Genomic DNA, 23,788 nt, shown 5'->3' with positions numbered 1-23,788 from the left:
GCCACAGTGAATGCCGAATACCTCCTTCCGCCTGGCAGGGGACAGCTTCCAAGGCAGACGTCCTGGGAATCAGTTCTGCCCAAGATGTCTGCACAGTGGCTAAAGGTCAGCCCTAAGTGGGAGAATAGAGCACCATCCCTTTTGTGTACACGCCTGAAGCGCTCAAAGTCAGCCTACTGCAGAGACGGCTTCCTACCCACGTTCATTGTTGCGCTAGTTACAGTTGCTGAGATATGGAATCACCCCAGATGCCCATCGACAGGTAAGTGAATAAAGAAAATGTAGTATATGTACCCAATAGACAGGTTTTCAGCCGCAAAAAAAAAAAAAAAAAAAGGGATACAACTATGTTGTTGGCTAGAAAATGGATGCAACTGGAGGCCAACACAAATCGCAAAATAAGCCACATTCAGAAAAACAAATATTGCCTGTTTCTCTCATTTGTGGGTTCAAGATTCTCTATACACAGATAAACCTGTTTATTGTTTAAACATTTTTATTGACAACTTCCATAAATATAAACTACCATGATCATAATCCCTTCCCACAATCCTCTTTTTCCCTCTCCTAAATCCCTCTTCCACTAGATCCATTCTTTCCAACTAGCCTCTCTTCTATTTTGATGGCTTCATTTTTCCATCCTATTATGCAGGTCTTGTGTAGGTAGTGTCAGTCACTGTGAGGTCAGGATTATGAAGGCCACACTGTGTTTGAAAGACAGTATTGTAAGCACTTTTCCCCTTCTTTGAGCTCTTAGATTCTTTCTTTCCACTTCTGAAAAGATCCCTGAGCCTTGGAGGGTGTGATAGAGATGTCTCACTTAATGCTGTGTATCCACTATCACTCAGAACCATGCATATAGGGAAGAATATGAGGTATAAATGTCAAAATACCTGATATAATTGAAAAAGGCTGTGGTCATGAAACCAAGCACTATGTACAATAGATATATACCAGTTTAATAAATATGTACATGAATAAATAAATAAAGAGGGGTAGGTGGTGTGTTGCAGAAAATCATACAAATAGAAATTTATTAAGACAGAAAAGACAGTATGAAAAATACTCAACTGGCCCAAAGATGCCTGGAAAAGAGCTAGGGAAAACAGGAAAGAATAAATCAGTAGTGACTAAAGAGCATGTGCCCGAATGTCAAAGGGAGGAGGCACACACCCATCCAACATATGTAGGAGGGGTTTTATCTCACAGCCACCCTGAACCACAGTGTGCCATGCCCAGCTTGTAACAGGACAGTAGCTCTCAAGGTTGTCAAGAAACAAGGATGTCCCGTGGATACCTTCCTGGAGGCCACTCAGAGGGCTCTGTCCCATTCCCCCAAAAAGAAACCTGTCATTTCCTGTTATCTACCTGTCTGGGATCTTGAATTACGTACCATCTCTTCATCTTGCTTATGGGTTTTGGAAGCTTCACAGCATCTCTGTTTATTAATTCTTCTTTCTGCTTCTTCCCAGAAGCTCCTCTTTAACAACACATAAACAGTTCAATGTGAAAATTAGCTGTGCTGGAGTTATCATTCTTTCTTGAAGGAGTAGCTTTTTAAAAGAGAGAGATAATTAAGCTGAGAGTTAGACTTAAGATGCGTGTGCCTCCCTTGGCTTCGCATCAGATGAGTTTAATGGGAACATGGCCACCAGGCCTGCGAGGGGTGGAAAAAAAATCTATCGGCCCTGCTGGTACCAAACAGTCCAGCTGCGAGTGGAATTCGTTTTGGAATACATAAAGTGAATAAGCTTGGACCAGCTTTGAAGCCCTGTTAAAAAGACCGCTGGTCTCTCCCTCTTCGTCGCTTCTATTGAAAACTCTGTTCCTTCTCAAAAGCAGCTCAAATCCCAGAGCTCTTCATGGTAGCCATGGGTGGAAGATGATTGTGAAATTTCCATCACAGTCCCCATTGAAGAGGAGTACTTGGTAGACACTGGCGGCCAGGGCTGTCCACCTGCACAGCGGGAGTCTAAGTGAGGAGTCATTAGCCCCAAATGGAGAGCAAATACTCAAATCGTGCGAATAAGAAGGCTCGGTGTTCAGACGACTTGTGCAAGAGCAGAAGCTTGCTCAGATGCTCCTCTGAATTGCTTTAAGTGTACCGACGCAGCTACCAAGGCAGAGAGAAGCGTTTTGCAGAATTCTCTGAGGGGAGCTGACAGAGGGAAGACAAGATGGTAAAAGAAATGTCAAAAATGACTACAAAGAGGGCTGGAGAGATGGCTTAGCGGTTAAGCGCTGGCCTGTGAAGCCTAAGGACCCCGGTTCGAGGCTCAACTCCCCAGAACCTACGTCAGCCAGATGCACAAGGGGGCGCACGCATCTGGCTGGAGGCCCTGGCGCGCCCATTCTCTCTGTGTGTCAATCTTGCTATCAAATAAATAAATAAAGAAGAATATTTTAAAAATTACTACAAAGAGTGACCTACAATTTTATACTTTTGTTTAAAGACACTGCCAACATTGATACGTGAGGCAGTTTTTCGTGCATTCCTTTTATTTATTTATTTATTTATTTACAATTATTATTAATTTTTTTGTTGTTTTTTGAGGTAGGTTTTTCTCTAGCCCAGGCTAACCTGGAATTTACTATGTAGTGTCAGGGTAGCTTCGAACTCATGGTGATTCTCCTACCTCTGCCTCCCCAGTGTGAGGATTAAAGGCCTATGCCACCACACCCGGCTCATTCCTTTTATTTTAATAAAAAAGGCTAAATGGCTGAAGAGATGGCTCTAGAGTTAAAAGTAGTTACTCACAAAGCCTTTTGGACTGGGTTCAATTATCCAGTACCCACATAAAGGCAGATTCACAGAGTGGCATGTGCAATACCAATGGGTCCTGGCACACCCATCCTCTCTCTCCTCTCTCTCTCTCCCTCCCTCTCTCTTTATCTTTCCTTCCTTTTTCCCCTCCCTCCCTCTTTCTCTTCTCATAAATAGATAAAGAGATTTAAGATGATCATAGCAGACAAAACCAGCATCTAAGACAAAAAGAGGAACTCTATGACAGGACCATGCATTCATGCATTTAGTTAGAAGAAATATCCCCAAAGGATGATGCTCTGGGTAACACAGCCCAAGATCCTGTGCTTAGTCATGACCCCTGAGGACAAACCTGAAAGAGCTTGGGCATGCTTTAAGTGCACCCCCTATAAGAACAGGCTGGTTCTAGCTTCTCCAAGGAGCATAGCCATTGAGAAAAAAAAATAAAAAGAGGTGTTTCTGTCCATTGCCATCTGTTGGTATTTCAAATACACAGAAGGTCAGTGTCTTCTCTGAGAAGAACTTCTGGTCTTTGTCATCTTACTTTTCTAATGCTCTGGGACATATAGTTATTTTATTCTTAACATTGTTTTTACACAATAGACAACAATGTAAAAGAATTTTCTTTGGTTTGATTTGTTTTTGTTTGGTTGGTTGTTTTGAGGGCACTCGTGTGTGTGTGTGTGTGTGTGTGTGTGTGTGTGTGTGTGTGTGTGTGTTTAGTGGAGAGAGTTGAGACAGGATCGCACTATGTAGTCCACACTGGCATCAAACTTATGCCAAGTCTTCTGCCTCAACCTCCTGAGCTTACAGGCAGATTCAGAGTTTCATTTTGCCAAATAATAATCTCTAATTCTTGCAATTGTCTGTTGTAGCAGTTACTTTTTTGTTGCTGAGACAAAACACCCAACCAGAAGCAGCTTATGGGACAAGAGGGTTTGTTTACAGTTTGTAGTTTTGATGGGAAGTTTCATCCTAGAGAGGGAAGCACAGCAGGAGCAGACAGCCAGGGCATCACATCTTGTCACTTTGGCTGGGATGCAACAGTAAGAGTAAGCTTGCAGTGAACCACCAGTGAGGCTAGATTCATAAACCCAGTCTCACACCAACACCTCCTCCAGCAACGCTCCATCCCCCAAAGGCTTTACCAGCTAGGGATTAAGTATGAGGCTTAATCACAAACACATGAGGCTATGGAGGCTGTCCCACATTCAAACCACCATACCTGTCTTTTGAGTATAGTCATTCCAGTGTGTGTGCCAGCAGCTTGTAATGGTAGTCTGCATTTCCTCGATAATTAGAGACACCGAGCATATTTTCATGAGCTATCGGCCACTTAGGCGGCTTTAAAGGACTGTCTATCCAAACCCTTTGCTCATTTCATGATTGATTTACTGGTTTCATTACATTTTATTTATAGTATTTTGATTGACAAATCATCCTTTTTATATCCATGGAGAACAATGAGGTGTTTTGATCTACGTGCATAATGTAGAGTAATTAAATCACGCAAATTAACCTCTCCATCATTTTTCTTGACTTTTTTTTTCTCCTGAGTGATATACTTGAAATTCACAGTGCGTCATTTTTACTACAGCAACCTCTCCGTGGAAGAGCTCTCCCGTGTAGATAAAATGGCTCCCTCGTTGCCCATCCCCTGCCCCCGGGAGCAATGGCTTTACTCTGCCCTTCCCTTAGATTCTACCTGTAAGTCGCGTCATCATCGACTTTGTCTGCCCTGGTTTGTGTCATCTTAGCACAAGACTGCTGAAGAGCTGAAGGACGCCATATAGGCATGCTGTGCCTCAGAGAGGGGCCAGGGCAACAAAGGAAATGCCTTAAGTTGACTGGAGGGACTGAGCTGAGCGAGAACTCTGGAAATCAACAAGAAAGTGACCAGAATTCTAAACAGCATGGATTTTGGAAAACAACCTGGAGAGAGGAACAGGGCGCATACAACCTCAACCCAAGCTCCCTGGGCTGGGAATGGCAAGGACCGCTCCAAATGTGGCAAAGATCAGAGGGAAAGAACCAGCAAGCCTCATTCTAAGAATGGCTGGGCTAGAATCCCACAGTTCCTGCAGACTTCCATCCATCTTGGGGAGTTGTTGGAGGCACACTGGCCTCTCCTATTCACCAGAGGCAGCTAAGCTGCTCTGGTAGCCACTGCTTTCTTTGCCATGCCTTCCTGGCTAGTAATCAATACCCCTCCCAACACTGCCACAGACAGAAGCCCAAAGTCACCTTCTTTGTCTCTACACAAATGCAAATCCCTTGTGTTTCCCACATTTGTCCCTCAGGACCTGAGGAAAGTGACATCTGTATCCTGCCACCACAAAAACATGGCTCCCAGTGTGATAAGATAAACTCTGGCCACACTCACTCTGTGGGACCCAGAAAGGATTTCCTTCACCACCAGACTTGTCACAGAGGCCACTACATACGATGACACCTGCCCACCCCATGGGCTGGAGGGATGGCACAATTCATCTATTGAAGCTCCAGTACCATTTGAGGTCAGTTCCTTGAGGCTATGGGATATAAATGGGTAACTTCTCCAGGACCCTTGAGTAGACCATATAAAGCAGAAGAAAGAACTCTACACTTGAGGTCAACCAGACAAAATAAAAGAAAAATGAATTTCAGAGAGTAAAGAAATTTACAAGAATATAGCGTAATACTGAACAACAAATATTCATATTATGGAAATTAGAAAGGGAAGGGAAAGGCATTGGAAACTTCATTGACAGAATAACAGTTCACTACTCTCCAAGGGTTCACAGATAAATGAACATCCAGATATGAAAAGCTCAAAGGATCCCTTATACTCAACCCTCCACCCCCAAAAAAATCAATGACAAGAGAACACCAGACAGTTACCGACAATCCCTATTAGACTTATGTCATATTTCTCAGCAGGAATCTTCACAGGCCAAAATAGAAGAGGATGATATTGTTCAGAGATAATGTTGAACGGAAATCTTTGCCATGTGAGCAGAAAGAGGGAATTCATCAGAACCAGCTTTTCCCTATAGGAAATGCTAAAGGAAACACTACACTAGGCACAAAATAAAGATCATCATGAAAAGAAACGGACACACCAGAAGAACAGATACAAAGGAGACAAAGAGAATGGTCAAAACTGGTCATGACAGATGACTACCAAAGACAAATGACAGAAGCAGAAAGGAACAAAAGACATACGAAGCAATTAGAAGACAAATAAATAAAAGGAGGAAGTTTATAGTTTCTATTAAACTTCACATTCACAGACACACACACACACACACAGAGAGAGAGAGAGAGAGAGATGTATATATTCCACTGGAAGATCTACAAATATTTCATCCCAATTGAAAATTAAAATAAAAATATAATCTACATTCATCTACATTGTCCCAAAAACCAGAATTTTCATTGTGTTTTGACTCAATTAAGAATATACTTTGTACAGATACATCATGTAAGACTGCACAGTGTCTGTTGATTTCGTAAACCACATGGTCTTTAACCATTCATTTGCCAAGGAATTGATACCATACCTTGGCCATTTCAAATAATGCACTTATATACAAGGGAATGAAGGTATCTCTTTAAGTTATGGATTTGAGGCATCTGAATATATTTCCAGAAATAAGATAAATAAAATTACAATAGTATTCTTTTTGGGATTTTGTACATTTTGAGAAAATGTCAGATTGTTTTTTATAATGGCTATGGCAATGACCTTCCTATTGCTGGAATAATGCACCCGATCAAAGAACGCTGATGAGAAAAAAGTATAATGTGGCTTACACACTTCAGGAACACTCCATGATGGCAGAGAAAACATGGCAGAGCAGAAGCTAGACATCACCTGAACCACAAAAGGCGGCACGTTATTTTTCTTCACCATCAATGAAATGAGGCAAGAGAGATTCCAGCTTCTGACATCCCTACATATTGCAATAAAACCCACAGAGCTGTTGAAATGAACCTCCTCAATCCTTAAGCTGCTTCATGCATGTCACAACATAGACTAAATTCACAAAAGCAGCCTCAATGCCAAAGGCACACAGTGAAGTAACTAATACAGCCTCACACCACAGACATGGAGGAAAAGTAACCAATGCAGCCTCACACCACAGACATGAAGAGAACTAACTAATACAGCCTCACTCCACACACAAGGAGAGACGTAACTAATACAGCCTCACTCCACACACATGGAGAGACGTAACTAATACAGCCTCACTCCACACACATGGAGAGAAGTAACTAATACAGCCTCACTCCACACACATGGAGAGACGTAACTAATACAGCCTCACTCCACACACATGGAGAGACGTAACTAATACAGCCTCACTCCACACACATGGAGAGACGTAACTAATACAGCCTCACTCCACACACATGGAGAGACGTAACTAATACAGCCTCACTCCACACACATGGAGAGAAGTAACTAATACAGCCTCACTCCACACACATGGAGAGACGTAAATAATACAGCCTCACTCCACACACATGGAGAGACGTAACTAATACAGCCTCACTCCACACACATGGAGAGACGTAAATAATACAGCCTCACTCCACACACATGGAGAGACGTAACTAATACAGCCTCACTCCACACACATGGAGAGGTGTAACTAATACAGCCTCACTCCACACACATGGAGAGACGTAACTAATACAGCCTCACTCCACACACATGGAGAGACATAACTAATACAGCCTCACTCCACACACATGGAGGGACGTAACTAATACAGCCTCACTCCACACACATGGAGGGAAGTAACTAATACAGCCTCACTCCACACACATGGAGGGAAGTAACTAATACAGCCTCACTCCACACACATGGAGAGAAGTAACTAATACAGCCTCACTCCACACACATGGAGAGAAGTAACTAATACAGCCTCACTCCACACACATGGAGAGAAGTAACTAATACAGCCTCTCTCTTAGTGACCTGTTTGTCTGGGTAATTACTTCTTGACTTTTCTGAGAGAATTAGACAATTATTTTCCTTTCCTCTGCCTCTCCACCCCTGTCTTTTCTATTGTGTTAAAAGAATTGTTTACATTCTGTATATTAGTCTTTTGGGAGAAATAAGAGCTACACAGATATTCTTTTATTTCAGGGATTTTTTTCTTTCACTTTCTTCATAGCATGCATTGAAATTATTTTTTTGTTTTAGGCTTAATTCTCAGTTTTCTGTTATCTGTTGTACTTCTTTATGGCATTTTTAAGAATCATTGTCTTACCCAATACTATTAAGATTTATTCTTGGGTTTTATTTTATTTTTGTTTTGTTTTGTTTTGTTTTGTTTTTTGAGGTAGGGTCTCATTCTAGCCCAGGCTGATCTAGAATTTACTATGGAGTATCAGTGTCCTCGAACTCATGGCAATCCTCCTACCTCTGCCTCCTGAGTGCTATGATTAAAGGCATGTGCCACCACACCTGGCATATTCTTGCATTTTAATTTAAGACTTTATCATCTTAACTCTCACATTTAAATCTATAATCTACTTTAAACTAATTTGTATATATGTTTTAAGTAAGAATCCAAATTTGTTCATTACTTTTCATGGAGGTGTCCAGTTCTCCCAATATTATATGTAGAAAAGCTTATGCTTTTATCCAATGAATTTTATTTTATTTTTGCCTATTATGTTTTTAATCAGTCCATTTAAAAGTCCAGATAAACTGCTGCTTTTAAGTACAATTTGTGTGAGGACAACTATAAAAATAGAAATTCATTCATATTATAATACATGCACATATATAAGTTTTTATGGAGTAAATATATACATAGATGCACAGCATGTAAACTGAAGATGGCATTAGCTAGAAAAGTTATTTCCTGTGTTAAACATAAAGAAGATCTTTGAGGTGTTCTCTCAAAATCTCAGTCCAGGTTGCAGTGGAAATGGACGACTCCAAATTCATGGTGGAAGAGAAGACCTTCGGTGAGGAGTTAGCAGCTAGAGTTAATAGACCCAGACCTGTCACTGCGTAAGTCCAAGTGCCTCTGCTGGGAAAACACGAACTGTGAGTGCTGACCCAAGTGACCCAGGCTCTGGAACAGGCTCTTCGGCATGACCAGAACCACTTGTGGTTCGCTTGCTCAGCTCTGAGCCCAGGAAAACCATGTAAAAATCTCTATCTATCAGACTCCTTCCATCCAAGATTCAACTGGAAACGGTCCAAGGTCCTTCTCTTTTTCCATCCCTTCTGCTGTTAATTTTCTGAACAAATGGACTTGATGAGAGTGGTGTGTAATCTTTAAAACGATTCCTTTTGACCTTGTCCTTAAAGTTGGCTTGGTACAAAATTCATAACTAAAAAACTCATGATGAGAGAGAGAGAGAGAAAGAGAGAGAGAGAGAGAGAGAGAGCGCTTTAATTGGGGTTTTTGAACTCCAAATGCAAAAGGACCCCAGGCGCGTTCGCTCATCCTTCTCCGCAGTGACGCACCTGCCGCTCTCCCGAGCCGCGCCCGGCTGTGTGTCATGGAGGGGCGCCCGTCTGCCCGGTGCGTCCGCTTTTGCACTTCTGCGAACATGAAATATGCAGGCTGTGGGACCCCAGTAACGTTTATCATGAAAAATACTCCCGACAACAGGAAGGAACTGGCTATAGTGCCTGGACTGTGGTGGGAAGAGGGAATAGTAATGATTTGGGGAAAGAGGAGGAAGAAAGAACTTTATTTTATCAGAGACTATTTCCCAAATAATTTGATTTTATCAATCTTGAATTTCTTGCATTTGATAAATTTGATAAATAAATATATATATATATATAGGTATATATATGTATACACACATACACACACATATATATCCTAGGAGATACATTATTTTCTAAATATTTTTTTTTCATTTTTATTTATTTATTTGAGAGTGACAGAGAGAGAGGGAGAGAAACAGACAGATAGAGAGAATGGGCGCGCCAGGGCTTCCAGCCACTGCAAACGAACTCCAGACGCGTACACCCCCTTGTGCATCTGGCTAACATAGGTCCTGGGGAATTGAGCCTCAAACTAGGGTTCTTAGGCTTCACAGGCAAGCATTTAACTGCTAAGCCATCTCTCCAGCCCGGAGATACATTATTTTAAAATAATAGTGACATGTCATGATTCCCATAACTTTAAAATGGGTTCAGAAAAATATAGCCATAAATTAAAATGATCAAATTTCTCTCCTCTATTAGAAAAACGTTTCGTTTCAAATTTGCACTGTGGTAGATCTAACAGCGTTGGATATCAGTAATTTTACAGAGGGACCAGGGATGTGGCTCACGTGCGAGAGAGCTTGCACAGGATGCATGAAGCATAGGGTTCGATCCCCAGCACTGCAAAAGCCAGGTATGGTGGGCACTCTAGAGGTGGAGACAGTAGAGTCAGAAGTTCAAGGTCATCCAAGGATAGCGTAGGATATGTGAGCTTTTGTCTCAAAAGTAAATAATTTTAGATGGTTCAACCACCCAGGTGAAGAGCACAAGAGTGGGTGTAATCAGTTTCTCAACCAAGGAACTAGTGACGTTGCTTTATCTCCTGGTTGTGGAGATACCCAGTAGCATTTGTGGCCTTTGCCTGTATGTAAAGGTAGCACCCTCATTTGTGACATCACCAAGTGCCCCAGGGACAAGAACCATTCCTTAAGAACCACTGATAAAGAAAATTATACCGTGTCATATAAATAAAAGGGATTTTTTTCTCTGAGCCTTTCTGCAGATAAAATATTTTTAATTTATAGAAATGAAGAAACAAGAAGTAATAGCAAATAACACAATGTGGTTTATATATTACTAACACCGTATATAGTGTTAATAATTTACAGAGGTGATTCTGGCACTCAACTTTGATGAATTGTTTATGGCATTAAAACATAAAGCTTGTACCAGGCACGGTGGCATACGCCTTTAATCCCAGCACTCGGGAGGCAGAGATAGGAGGATTGCCATGAGTTTAAGGCCACCCTGAGACTGCATAGTGAATTCCAGGTCAGTCTGGACCAGAGTGAGACCCTACCTCGTGAAAAAAAAAAACATAAAGTTTGCATCTCTATCACACCTTCCAAGGCTCAGGGTCCATTGCGGAAGACGTGGCGGAAAGACTGTAAGAGTCAAGGAAAGGAAGGACTCCTTACATCGTGCTCCTCCAGACACAAAATGGCCTGTAAATCCATGACCTCACAGTGCCTGACACTACCTACACAAGACCATCATAATAGGAGGAAAAGATGATGGCATCAAAATAAAAGAGACCCTAATTGAAAGGAGGAGGGGTGTGATGGAGAGTGGAGTCTCAAAAGCGAAAGTGGGGGTAGGAAGGGACTTACCATGGGATATTTTAAAATAAATTTTTTTGTTCATTCTTATTTATTTATTTGAGAGTGACAGAGAGAGAGAAAGAGGCAGGGAGAGAGATAAAGAGAGAGAATGGGCATGCCAGGGCTTCCAGCCACTGCAAACGAACTCCAGACGCGTGCACCCCTTGTGCATCTGGCTAACGTGGGTCCTGGTGAATGGAGCCTTGAAGCAGGGTCCTTAGGCTTCACAGGCAAGCACTTAACCACTAAGCCATCTCTCCAGCCCACCATGGGATATTGTTTATAATCATGGAAGTTGTGAATAAAAAGAAAAAACAATATAAAAAAGAAAGGCCCCCATTTAAATGAGAAAAAAACATAAAGCTTTGGCTAGAGAGATGGCTCAGCAGTTAAGGCTCTTGCTTGCAAAGCCTAATGACCCAAGTTCGGTCCCCCAGTACCCATGTGAAGCCGTATGTATAAAAGTGGTGCATGCATCTGGAATTTGTTTGCAGTGGCAGGAGGCCCTGGTGCACACTTTCTCTCTGTCTGTTTCTATATATAAATACATTTTAAAAAACCGGCATGAAGCTCTTAAAGAATCTAACCTATAGAGTCTTCCAGTAATTTCCTTGGACACTGACCCTCAAGAAGGCCTTACGGGTCTCTGTTCACCTGAGTTACAGAGACGGGGGAGGGAACTAATGTTACTGAACATCGACCACACACGTGTCACTTGCTGATACTTATAGAATGAAAATAGTAGATGATTCATTTGTATAGATCTGAAACTTCCCTCCCCCCCCCCACCCCGCTTTCTCTCTCTCTCCACCCTTTGTTTTCTCTTTCTCCCTCTCTTTCTCTTTCTCCAGTGCTGGGGATTGAACTCAAGGTTTTGTGCATAGTGGGCAAGCATTCTACCACTGAGCCACATCGCCAGGTATCTCACCGTGTCTTCTTAGACACATTGGTGCAGAAACAATTGCCAGCAGTTGCTCTTTCGCTCCCTTTGGTAGACTACGAGGGAAGTGGTGGTCAGGAACACACCTTCACGCCTTGCTTCCCTGGAAAGCATGGGCAGATCCACAGAGAAAACATAAGAGGCCTGTGTTCTCCTCCTGCCCTTGCCTTACTGGGAAATGGACAAACCTCAAGCTACTTGGCTATAAACAGAATAGTAATAAGCAGAGCCCGTGTATCAAGTACACATGTTTTGGGAGCTTTCAGATATCACGTCAAAGCTGGGCACGCCACAGCTGCTCACCTGGTCCCCAGCAGGACGCAGCGAGAGAGCTGCTCCAGTTTCCCTCCAACAGAGCTGCTCTGCAGGCCGGCCTCCATGAGGCTTTCATGCTTTGTAATTTTTCTGAACATCATCAACAACAAAAAAAAAAAAAAAAAATGAAGAGAATAAATAAAAAAAATAGCTGAATGCCAAGAACATCCCCAAAGTAAACAGCAATTTTCTTTAAATGGGAAGAAAACAGCATTTTACTGCTCACAGCTCTAGGTAGCTCCTCTCTTAAGGGAAAGATGCGTGAGCTGTAAGATATCCACCCTGGCAACAGATTCATGAATCGCAACAATTACCTTGTTTCTTCTGGATATTGGATGTGCTAATTATCCACCAAAGTTTAAACTGGACAGCTGTTGCTTGACTCTGTTTAGTATCCAATATGGGATGCTTTTGGCAGAGAATGGATTTCTCTTTTCCCACCAGGAAAGCCGAAAGAAAGGAATTGGAAGACTTTACTAAGAATTAGTAAAACGTTTAAGAAGAAACGAAAACTGGTAGCTCTAGGTACATTAATGTTGGATGAACTGTTCAGGGTTTAATCACTAAGTCAACATAGTGTGGTACCATGATGAATGGATAACCAGTTCAAGGTGAATTAAAGGGATTACTAGATTAATGTGGACTAAAGATCAGTAGGGCAGTGAAAACTAGCAGACGGAAAGAATAGCCTTGGGGCTGGAGAAATTGCTTAGTGGTTAATGCACTTGCTTGGGACGCCTAAGGACCCAGGTTCAATTCCCCCCCCCTCCCCAGTGCCCATGTAAGCCAGATGCACAAGGTGGCACATGTGCCTGGAGTTTGTCTGTGGTGGCTGGAGATCCTGGTGTGCCCATTCTCTCTATCTGACTCTCTTTCTCTCTCTTACAAATAATTTTTTTAAGTCTTAAAAGAATAAAACATAAAATATTAGATTTAATTATATGTTGTGTATTATCTAGAAGTTGATCTCACCAACAATTAAATTATTACTATAAAAATCTCTGAGTTTTTGGAGATGGATAACTCACTAAAAGTACCTGCTTGCAAACCTACTAGTCCAGGGTTCAATTCCCCAGTACCCATGGAAAGATAGATCCACAATGTGGCACATATGTCTGAAGGTCATTTACAACAGCAGGGTGCCCTGAAGTGCCCCTATTCAATCTCTCTCTCTCTCTCTTTGTCTTTCTCTCACACACAAATTAAAAAATAAATTAAAAATAAAAAGAATAGCCTTTGGGCTTTAACTAAGTCTGTATTGAACTTTGGCATGGATGTGAGAGGAGGCATCTGGAATTTGGATGCTGGCGGTGAGATTACCACTAGCCTTTTATTCATCCTTGGTTCTAACTCTTAAATATGAAAAGTACATCCTATTACAGATACCTGGAGAAACTAGTCGGTGAAATGTGGTTCCCTCCACTTAACAGACAAGTGTAAGAGAGAACTACACAGGGTTTGGAGGATCCTTCAGTGGGCGGACACTGGGAAGATGTCTCAGTGGGTGAAGTACTTAGTACAGAAGCATGAGGAATGGATACAGATCCTCAGCACCCACATCAATGCCAGGGGAGTGTGGCTGCACATCTGTAATCCCAGCACTCTGGAAGCAGAGCCGGGGGCTCCTGGGGCAAGCTAAGTAGCTAGGCAAGCTGAATCAGTGAGCTCTGATCTTAGAGTGAGAGACCCCAACCCTGTAAAACAAGTGGTGAGTGACGGAGGAAGATAGCCGACATCAACCTCTGCCTTCTACACACATGAATGCACACCTATACACACACATAAGAATACTATAATAATTTCAATTTTAATTTTATATTCTGCTTCTTTGTGTGTATGCATGTACAAACGTGTGGTACGCCCCATGCACGCATGTGCAGAGGCTGGGGGAACGCATCCTGTCCTTCTGTATTCCTCTTCCATGTTGCTTCCTAAAGCTGGGCCTTTCCCTGAACCTGTACCTGCCATTTCCATTCAGACTGGATGGTCGCTGAGATCCAGCCACCTTGCTGCCCCTAATCCACCCAGCGCCGAGGTTACGGGTACGCACAGACATGCGCAGCTTTTTACCTGGGATCAAACCCACACCCTCATGTCTGTGCGCCAAGGGCCCTGACTCGTTAATCCATCTCCATGGCGCCTTTACGTCCATTCCTACGCACTAATTAAAATGTGATTAATAAATGCCTTCATGCCACATATAATTTATTATTTATGATTTATGTAAGAATCAAATATTAAAGCTATTTTTTTCCTTTAATCGAACTATTAGTGATTAGGAAAAGCTACATAACTTGGAGATTTCAGTTAGCACATGCCCAGTAGGCTATGTAGAAATTACCCTACCTAATTTTTTAATCCTGAAAATATGTACCATGACTCAAACAGACAACATCACCTGAAAGAAAAGTAGGAGGTAAGAGAGAGTTTATAAGAACAATTGTGAGACAATGATTACCCCAAGGCATAGTCCGTTATGAAATTTCGCTTACTATTAGTGGAAAGTTTTGATAACCCTGAGCTCTTAGTGGAAAGGGGGATTTTAGGTTTTCAAAAAAGAAATGAGTTTCCACAGTGTTCCCTGGCCAACATGAGGAATTTCGCCTATGAGGGTTGTATTTAGAATCTTTACTAGCCACTTGACTATTACAGCAAAGCATGAGCCTTCAGGCTCTTTACTGTGCAAATGCAATGGTTCTGCTTATCTGTCTCTGTTGTGCTAGGCATAGAATACTTGAGCAATTCTTCTCACCTGCCCCCCCCACACACACAAAAGGGAGTCTTTAGACTACCCTTAGGTTGGCGTTAGCAAAGTATTATGAAAGGTCACATATCTGGTCATTATGCAGACAGACATTGCCTCTTCTCCATAAGTGATGGCTAACCCCACAATGCATGGCCCACAGTCCCCAATGAGGAGGGTCCCTGCAGAGGGGGGAGGAGAGGGAGGAGGCTAAATATGGTACCAGCGTGGCTGTATACACACTGTGTGCATACTAATAAAATATTTTTTAAAACATATACAAAAAATTTAGACCGTGCATCTGAACTGCTCTTCTGGCAAAGATAAAAATATGACCCTGAGAGATTTTGACCCTTGGTTCTTATTCTGAACACCAAAATTTTATTCTGTCAATGAGTTTCTGGAGGTTAAGAAACAATAAAAAGAGACATATTTGCTTCCCAATTAAAAAAAAAAAACAGAGTTCCTATAATCAGGGCTGGAGAAGATGGCTTAGCAGTTAAGGCATTTGTCTGCAAAGCCAAAGGACCTCTGCTCCATTCCTCAGGACCCACGTAAGCCAGATGCACAAGGAGGTGCATGCATCTGGAGTTCATCTACAGTGATTGGAGGCCCTGGAACGCCCATTTCTTTCTCTCTCTCTCTCTCTCTCTCTCTCTCTCTCTCTCTCTCTCTCTCTTTCTCTCTCCCTCTCTCTTTCTCTCTCTCTCCCTTTTTCTCTCTCTCTCATAAATACACACATATATTTAAAAAAAGAATCCATGTAATCAATTTCAACCAGTGAAAATTACTGGGATTCAACAATGTCCTCCCTAATGTATTATTAAAGATTACAGAAGTAACAGGGTAAGGTAAGCGTGAGGAAAGGGACTGAGCTCAGGCTGGAAGAGAAGGAAGAAGGGCCTTTCTCTTTGCCCTGCCTTGAGGCACTTTTCCATGGAAGCAGCTGTCCTCAGAGAGACTCAGAGTGGAGTCACCCACAAAGGCAAAACCTATGCACAAAGCAGCTTCCTGCTCTGGCAGAGATACAGAGGCAGAGAGCCCCCTCCAACTTCACAAGACCACGCCTCACGTCTCCTCGGAACAACAAGGACATCCGCAGCTACCCTGAGACACTAGAAATCACAGACCTACCTCTTGGGTTCCAGGTGCCTTGCAAGCCTTCTGAATTCTGATGAACATTAGAAGGAAGTGGGGAAAGGACGGATGGGTGGGCTACAGGGAAGAGGATAAGAGTGAAAATCTGAGGGCTGGGGAGATGGCTTAGCGGTTAAGGTGTTTGCCTGCAAAGCCAAAAGGACCTTAGTCTGATTCCTCAACACCCACGTAAGCCAGATGCACAAAGTGGCGCATGGAAGCCTTGGCACACCCATTTTCTCTCACTCTCTCTGCCTCTCTCCTTCTCACAAATAAATTAAAATAAAATATTTTTTTAAAAGTGAAAATCTGAGGTCATGGCTTAGATAGAGTGTCCTCGCTGCTTATCAGAATAGGCTATCATATGTGTCATTTGGAGAAAGCAGTTAGATAAGCCTGCCTTCTGCTCTCCCCCCGCCCCCCCCACACACACACCCTAAAACTCACTGCTCACCTCTGATGTCACTGCTTTGCAGAGGCCCTGTTCCTACTGCATCCTACTGCTCTGGCTAGAAATGCGAGCCTCGTGAGAAAACTCGGGTTCATGTATCTGGTGGATATTCAATGTTGATACGTGAAATAGGTGATAGTAGAAAGACATCGTATGCGGCTGGGGAAACAGCTCAGTGGTTAAAGGCATTTGGTACCAAAGTCTGCCATCCCTTGGGTTCAATTCCACAATGCCCACGTGAAGCCATAAAGTGGCACATGCATCTGGACTTTGTTTCCAGTGGCAAGAGACCCTGGCATGCCCATGTTTTCCCTCTCTCTCTCCCTCTCTCTCTTTGCAAATAAATATATAAATAAATAAAAATATGTTTTAAAAGAAAGATGTGGGGCTAGAGAGATGTCTTAGCAGTTACCTTATCTGTAAAGCCAAAGTACCCAGGTTAAATTCCCCAGGACACATGTCAGCCAGATGCACAAGGTGGTGCATGCATCTGAAATTCATTTGCAGTGGCTGGAGGCCCTGACATGCCTATTCTTTCTCTCTCTCTGTCTCTTTCTCTCTCTCCCTCCCTCCCTCTTTCTCTCTCTAAAATAAGTATTCAAAACTTTTTTTTTACTATTATTTTATTTATTTGAGAAAGAGAGAATGGGGGGCGTTCCAGAGCTTCCAGCCTCTACAAATGAACTCCAGACACATGTGCCACCTTGTGCACCTGGCTTACATGGATCCTGGGGAATGAACCTTCAGGCAAGCACCTTAATCACTAATCCATCTCTGCAGCCCCCCTTTTATTAATGTTTAAAAAAAGAAAAATGAAGCAAGAAGTTGAAAAAATTAGTAGCTTTTTGGTTTTGTGTGTGGGCACGTGTGTGTGTGTTTGCTTTGTTTTTCATGTCACCACAATAAGGGATTGATAATTTTCCCTACATTTGGTACAGAGTTAATGTTAATTTTTGACATTATAAAATGATAAACTTAACAGAGTTTGATACAGCATATCAACTCTCTTATCCCATGCGGATGAATTTTTACCCTATGTTAAAACAGATTCCCTATTATGCCATAGCAGTTCCACTGGTGTTGATATTAAACATGATGAAAATAATCCAAGAATAAAAGAAGTAAAAGGCTTGAGCCACTGTTATTTAATTATAATTAATCAAGGCTTTAGAATTACAGTAGGTGTCCTGAACCGCATTGTTTTTAAGCAAAGAAATCTCTTAATGAGAGACCTCAATAAGAGTACACTATTATTAAATCTGTATTGAGAGGTTAGGCCACTGTTTTCTTGCAATCATTATAGAGTTTGCAAATTTTTAAAACATAGAAAATTATACAGTCCCTGCTGCCATATGTAACTTTCCATAGTGTGTGTTTGACAAGCTGACATTTCTAGACAAAGAAGAGAGTTGAGTAAAAATGTAATCAACCGCTTTCTTCTTTCTCACCCCTTAAATACAAAAGATAATTATCTGCAAACTAATCTTCAATTTTGAGTTCTTTCCTTCACTGATGAACTACATAATTTTACCCAAACATACTTCTCCCTTATTAGTAAAAACACAAAAGGAAAAATTATTTAAAAATAGTCCTAACCTGCTAATATTTAACTCTAACCTCATAATCCCAGCACAGTCCCTTCTTATTATACATAATTACCAGTTCAAAGCACCCAAATCCATTCCTAAATGCAGAATTTAGAAAAAAAAAATGTGATTTTTAAGAACAAATTACGGCCACAACAAAACAGCTACAAACGATGCAAAATTAAAGTCAGGCTACCCAGCGGGGGAACACCAAGAACACGCCAAGAAGCACTTGACAATAGCAGGCTAGATCGTTAACAATGACTTTAGTTACCCCCATGTCTCTCATGTATATGTTGAGCTAAAACTTCTACAGTTACTCCTCACCGTGGTTACAGTCTCCTCCGGCTTGTGCTACCATCCTAACTTTGTATTGAGTGAGTGATCATCAAGTACTCACTACGTGGATGCGAGTTGATATTCCAACTGGTCCATTGAGAAAATGTACGTCAATAAGTGCATGTGTCGAGGGCTCGGTGCGAACCGTTTTTGTGGACGCAGCTCCATCAATGCCAAGGGGCAGTTCTATCAAGTGTTTCTTGTCTTACTTTTTAATATATTTTTTTTAATTTTTTATTTATTTATTTGAGAGTGACAGACACAGAGAGAAAGACAGAGGGAGAGAGAGAGAATGGGCGCGCCAGGGCTTCCAGCCTCTGCAAACGAACTCCAGACGCGCGCGCCCCCTTGTGCATCTGGCTAATGTGGGACCTGGGGAACCGAGCCTCGAACCGGGGTCCTTAGGCTTCACAGGCAAGCGCTTAACCGCTACGCCATCTCTCCAGCCCTTGTCTTACTTTTACTTGCCACTGTAACTACATTAGAAAGTTGCCATTGAATGATATAAAAGCAATCTGACCAAAGACACACAGAAAACAAGTGGCTCAGTTCGATCATGGGCACGTTGGAGGTACGAAAACTTGAGGTTTCTGGGTGTTCTTTTCTTGAGACAGGCTCTCATGTAGTCCAGGCTGCCCTGGGACTCCCTATGGACCCCGATGTAGTCAAGGGTGATTCATGTAACTCCTGTTCCTCCTGCCTCGCTTCCAGGATACTGAGATGACAAGTGTGTGCCACCACCTTCTCGGTGACAGACAGGGTCTCTCTTGTTGTTTGGCTGTGGAGGCCAGACACAAAAGTGTCCAGACTCTCCTAGTTCCACCTCCCATTGGTCTAAGAATGCTGGGATTACAGGCTTGTGTACCACTTTGTATCTCACTTCACTTGGGTGTTGGGGGAGGATTGAATTTGGCTCAGTGGACATGCAAGCAAGCGCTTTTAACTGATGAGCCACCTCTCCAGCCCCAAGGTACGTGAATTTCAAAATACTGAAATATTCTCAAAGAACTCACAGCATTGAGGCTTCCCCAGAAGGCACCAAATTGGACTGTACATGTGACAGCTCACATTTTATATGGAATCAATTGATATAAAGGTATTTATTTAAAATATTAGGTATGATAGGGTATGTGTTTGCTTTTTCAGAGAAGCGGAACCAGTAGAATGTAACTGTGAATACACAGGGAGAGACTGAGTCCTATTTTAAAGAAATCAGCTCATGTGATTCTGGTAACCCAGGGAAGAGCCAATATTGCAGCAAAGTTCAAGTCTATAGACATTGTTGGCAGGGTTCCTACTATTTCTGCCTCCCTGCGGGGCTTCCCCCCCTCCCCAGGCAGGTAGTGCCGAGGAAGGACCAGGCCCGCTGGTTCCTCCCAAGAGGTTGAGGAGGAGGAGGATGGGTGTCCAGGGCCAGGGACAAAACCACGGAGCCGGGATTCTCGTCAAAGCAGGAACTCACTTTGTGGTTACCAGCAGGTGTTTATATAATGTTGAGAGCGAAGGCGGGGATTTTAGGATGGGGTGAGATGTAAGGGTCAATAGCATACCGCGACCTCTGAGATGATTGGTTCTAACTCTTAACTTCCTGTGCGGAAGTAGCAGGCCAGAGGCCATTTGGGCCCCTGCTGAGTCATAGCTGGCCGGAGGCAGTTTGGCAAACTTTAGCTAGGCTCAGGAAGTTCCACTAGGCCTCACATCCAGGCCTCTCAAGGCCCAACGTCTCCCGAGTGCTGGGATTAGAGGCCTGCGCCACCACGCCCAGATTTTACGTAAGAGTCTTACCAATAATTTCTGCTCAGGGCTAAAGGCGTAGCTGAGTTGGTGGAGTGCTACCCTGGCACACATGAAGTCCTAGGCTTGTTCCCTGTCACTGCATAAAACTGGGTGTGATGATCAGTCCCTGGCATCCCAGTACTCCAGAGATGGAGGCAGAGGGTCAGAAGTTTAAGGTCATCTTGGGCTGTATGGCGAGTTTGAGGCTAGCCTGAGCTGCGTGAGACTCTGTCTCTAAAAGTTCCTCCAGAAATATCTGGAATAAGTTCAACCAAACATGTGAGTATAGTAAATCAGCCAAATTAACATGAATGAGCCATGACTAGGTGCTTCAAAAATAAACGTAAAAACTCAGTCTAAATAGCATGCCCTATACCAGGGAGGCCTAGACACTTGTCTTCTTCAACAGAGTGCAGCTTCCTGAAGACTGTGCTATATATATATAATTTTTTTTTTTTTTTGTATTTCAAGGATCTATCAAAATTCAGAGCACATCAAAGGTTTTCAGGAAGTCTTGTTAAACTGAATTGAGTAAGCTCTGCTGGAATTGAATGGATTTCAACGCCTGCTTTAGAACAGAATTTTTTTTTTAAACTCTAACAAGAAAGGTATATCCAGAAGAAATCAGTGCTGTGGATAGGTCAGCTTTCCTGGCCCCACAATTCATGGCACAGACAAATAGTGCAGGATTAATTTTAAAATTGCTACTATTTGCTGAAAACCAATGACCAGGATATGATCATCCTGGTTTCCCCAACTTTTAGCTTAAAAAAAATCCAAGCCTATACACTACTGGAACAAACAGCACTCTGAGCTTACAAATAGTGCTCACGGTTTTATGAACTTCCCTCTGTGTGTATGTGTGGATATGTATATGTGGAGCAGTACACTGAACCCTGTGTGTGCACATTTAAAGTAACTAGCAGCGTGTATTAAAAGTATGCACATTGGCTGAAGAGATGGCTTAGCAGTTAATGTGTTTGCCTGCGAAATCTAAGGACCTAGGCTTGATTCCCCAAAACCCACGTAAACCAGATACACAAGGTGGTGCATGCATCTAGAGTCTAGAATTTATTTGCAGTGGTTAGAGGCCCTTGTCTGCCCATTCTGTGTGTGTGTGTGTGTGTGTGTGTGTGTGTGTGTGTGTCACAAATAAATAAATAAATGAAAAAATACACACACACAAACAACACCAGCGAAAATGTGCATGTGCATTTGGAACCCTGAAAGTCTCACCTGGATTTCTAATTTTCCCCTTTTGTTTATTTGTTTGGAGGCAAGGTCCCACTCTAACCCTAGCTGACGTGGAATTCACTCTGTAGCCTTAGGCTGGCCTGAAACTCATGGCAATCCTCCTATCTCAGGGGTCTGAGTGCTGGATCTTATGGTTGCAAGACCTCTCATTCTCACTCAGTTAAGAGAAGGGGAGAGAAATGTTGGTAGTTGGATAAACAGTCGAGAGAGAATGTAATATATTTAATATCATACAGATGAAGAAGAGGATTTTCACATGGAGAGGTAGGTTACTATCATGAAGACAAAATCTCTCATAACATCCTTTTACCTAGGATTAAAAAATATATATATTCTTTAAGACTTGATAGCCCAGAATGTAAACCCTCAAAGGCCAGCAAGAACACCATGTTGGTTTTATTTTTTTTTAATTTTTTATTTATTTATTTGAGAACGACAGACACAGAGAGAAAGACAGATAGAGGGAGAGAGAGAGAATGGGTGCGCCAGGGCTTCCAGCCTCTGCAAACGAACTCCAGATGCATGCGCCCCCTTGTGCATCTGGCTAACGTGGGACCTGGGGAACCAAGCCTCGAACTGGGGTCCTTAGGCTTCACAGGCAAGCACTTAACCACTAAGCCATCTCTCCAGCCCTGGTTTTATTATTATTATAAATTTTTGGAGGTAAGGTCTCGCTCTAGCCCAAGCTGACCTGGGATTCACAATGTAGTCTCAGGGTGGCCTGACACTCACCGTGATCCTCCTGCCTCTGCCTCCTGAGTGCTGGGATTAGGCATGTGCCACCACATCCAGCAAACACCATGTTTGATGTGAGTCGAGCCTTACGTTGCATGTAGTCAGACACTGAGACACTCAGTCATGGCTTCTCATTTTAATAGGCACAGACTTCTGCAGCAGCAATTTATTCATTCATTAGAATTATATTTAACATTTTATGAACAATATGTCAATCCTCATGAAAGCTTTTTAAATTTATCTTTTTCACTGTCGTGAATACAGCCCTCAGGATCTGTAATACAGAAACAATGAAAGAGGTTCCATTTCCCAGTGTGAATATGTATTAACCCTTGTTCACTGTAGCTGCAAAGGGAGCCCTAATGAGCTATTTAAAAATCTTAAAATTCTCTCAAGATAATGTATACAAAATTATGTCAAAGACTTATTCATTAGACTCAGAATCAAGAAATCATTTTTATCCCTGTAATCAAAACTGACCACAGTTGTGTCTGTAACAGGACTGTTAAGACTCCAACTACTCATGAGACAATGAAACAAATTATAGGAGTTGATTTCATAATTAAGAAACAAAAATAAGCAATTATAAATGAGGCTTGTGGGCTGGAGAGTTGCCTTTACAAATCAGGTGCTTGCCTGCAAAACCTAAGAACTCATGTTCGAATCTGCAGGTCCCACATGAGTCAGACGCACAGTGACCCAAACACACCATGTCACACATGTGCACAAGGAGGTGAGCACACCTGGAGTTCATTCACAGCCACTGAGGGCTCTGGCATACCTATTCTCTCCCTCTCTCTCTCTCTCTTCCCTTCCCTCTCTCTTTCCCCTTCCCTCTCTCTTTCTCTCTCTCTCTCTCCCCTTCCCTCTCTCTTTCTCTCTCTCTCCCCTTCCCTCTCTCTTTCTCTCTCTCTCTCTCCCCTTCCCTCTCTCTTTCTCTCTCTCTCTCTCCCCTTCCCTCTCTCTTTCTCTCTCTCTCTGCCTCCTTCTCTCCCCCAACCTCAAAATAAATTAAAAAAAAAAAACAAGCCTTGCTTGTCTTCACAGTGAGAAATGCCTACTCTGTCCCTCACTTCCCTCTGAGCCAGTTCTCATTTCTCTCATTTCTTCACTTGCAAACTATTCTTATGATGAGAATACATTTCATTTTTTAAAGTTTTTATTGACAACTTCCATACATATAGACAACATACCATGCTCATAACCCTCTCCCTCCCTTTTCTTCTCTGACCTAGATCCCCTTGACTGAGGACTTTCTTTCCAAGTATTCTTTCTTCTATTTTTTAAATTATTTTATTTTTATTTTATTTATTTGAGAGAGAAAGAGGCAAGTATACATAGAGAGAATGGGCACATCAGGGCCTTCTGCCTCTACAAATCAACTCCAGACCTCCAGACACATGTGCCACCTTGTGCA

Source organism: Jaculus jaculus, chromosome 22 (assembly GCF_020740685.1).
Source record: "Jaculus jaculus isolate mJacJac1 chromosome 22, mJacJac1.mat.Y.cur, whole genome shotgun sequence".
Taxonomy (NCBI): Eukaryota; Metazoa; Chordata; class Mammalia; order Rodentia; family Dipodidae; genus Jaculus; species Jaculus jaculus.
The sequence above is the reverse complement of the archived record's forward strand: the minus strand, read 5'-3'. Positions refer to the sequence as shown.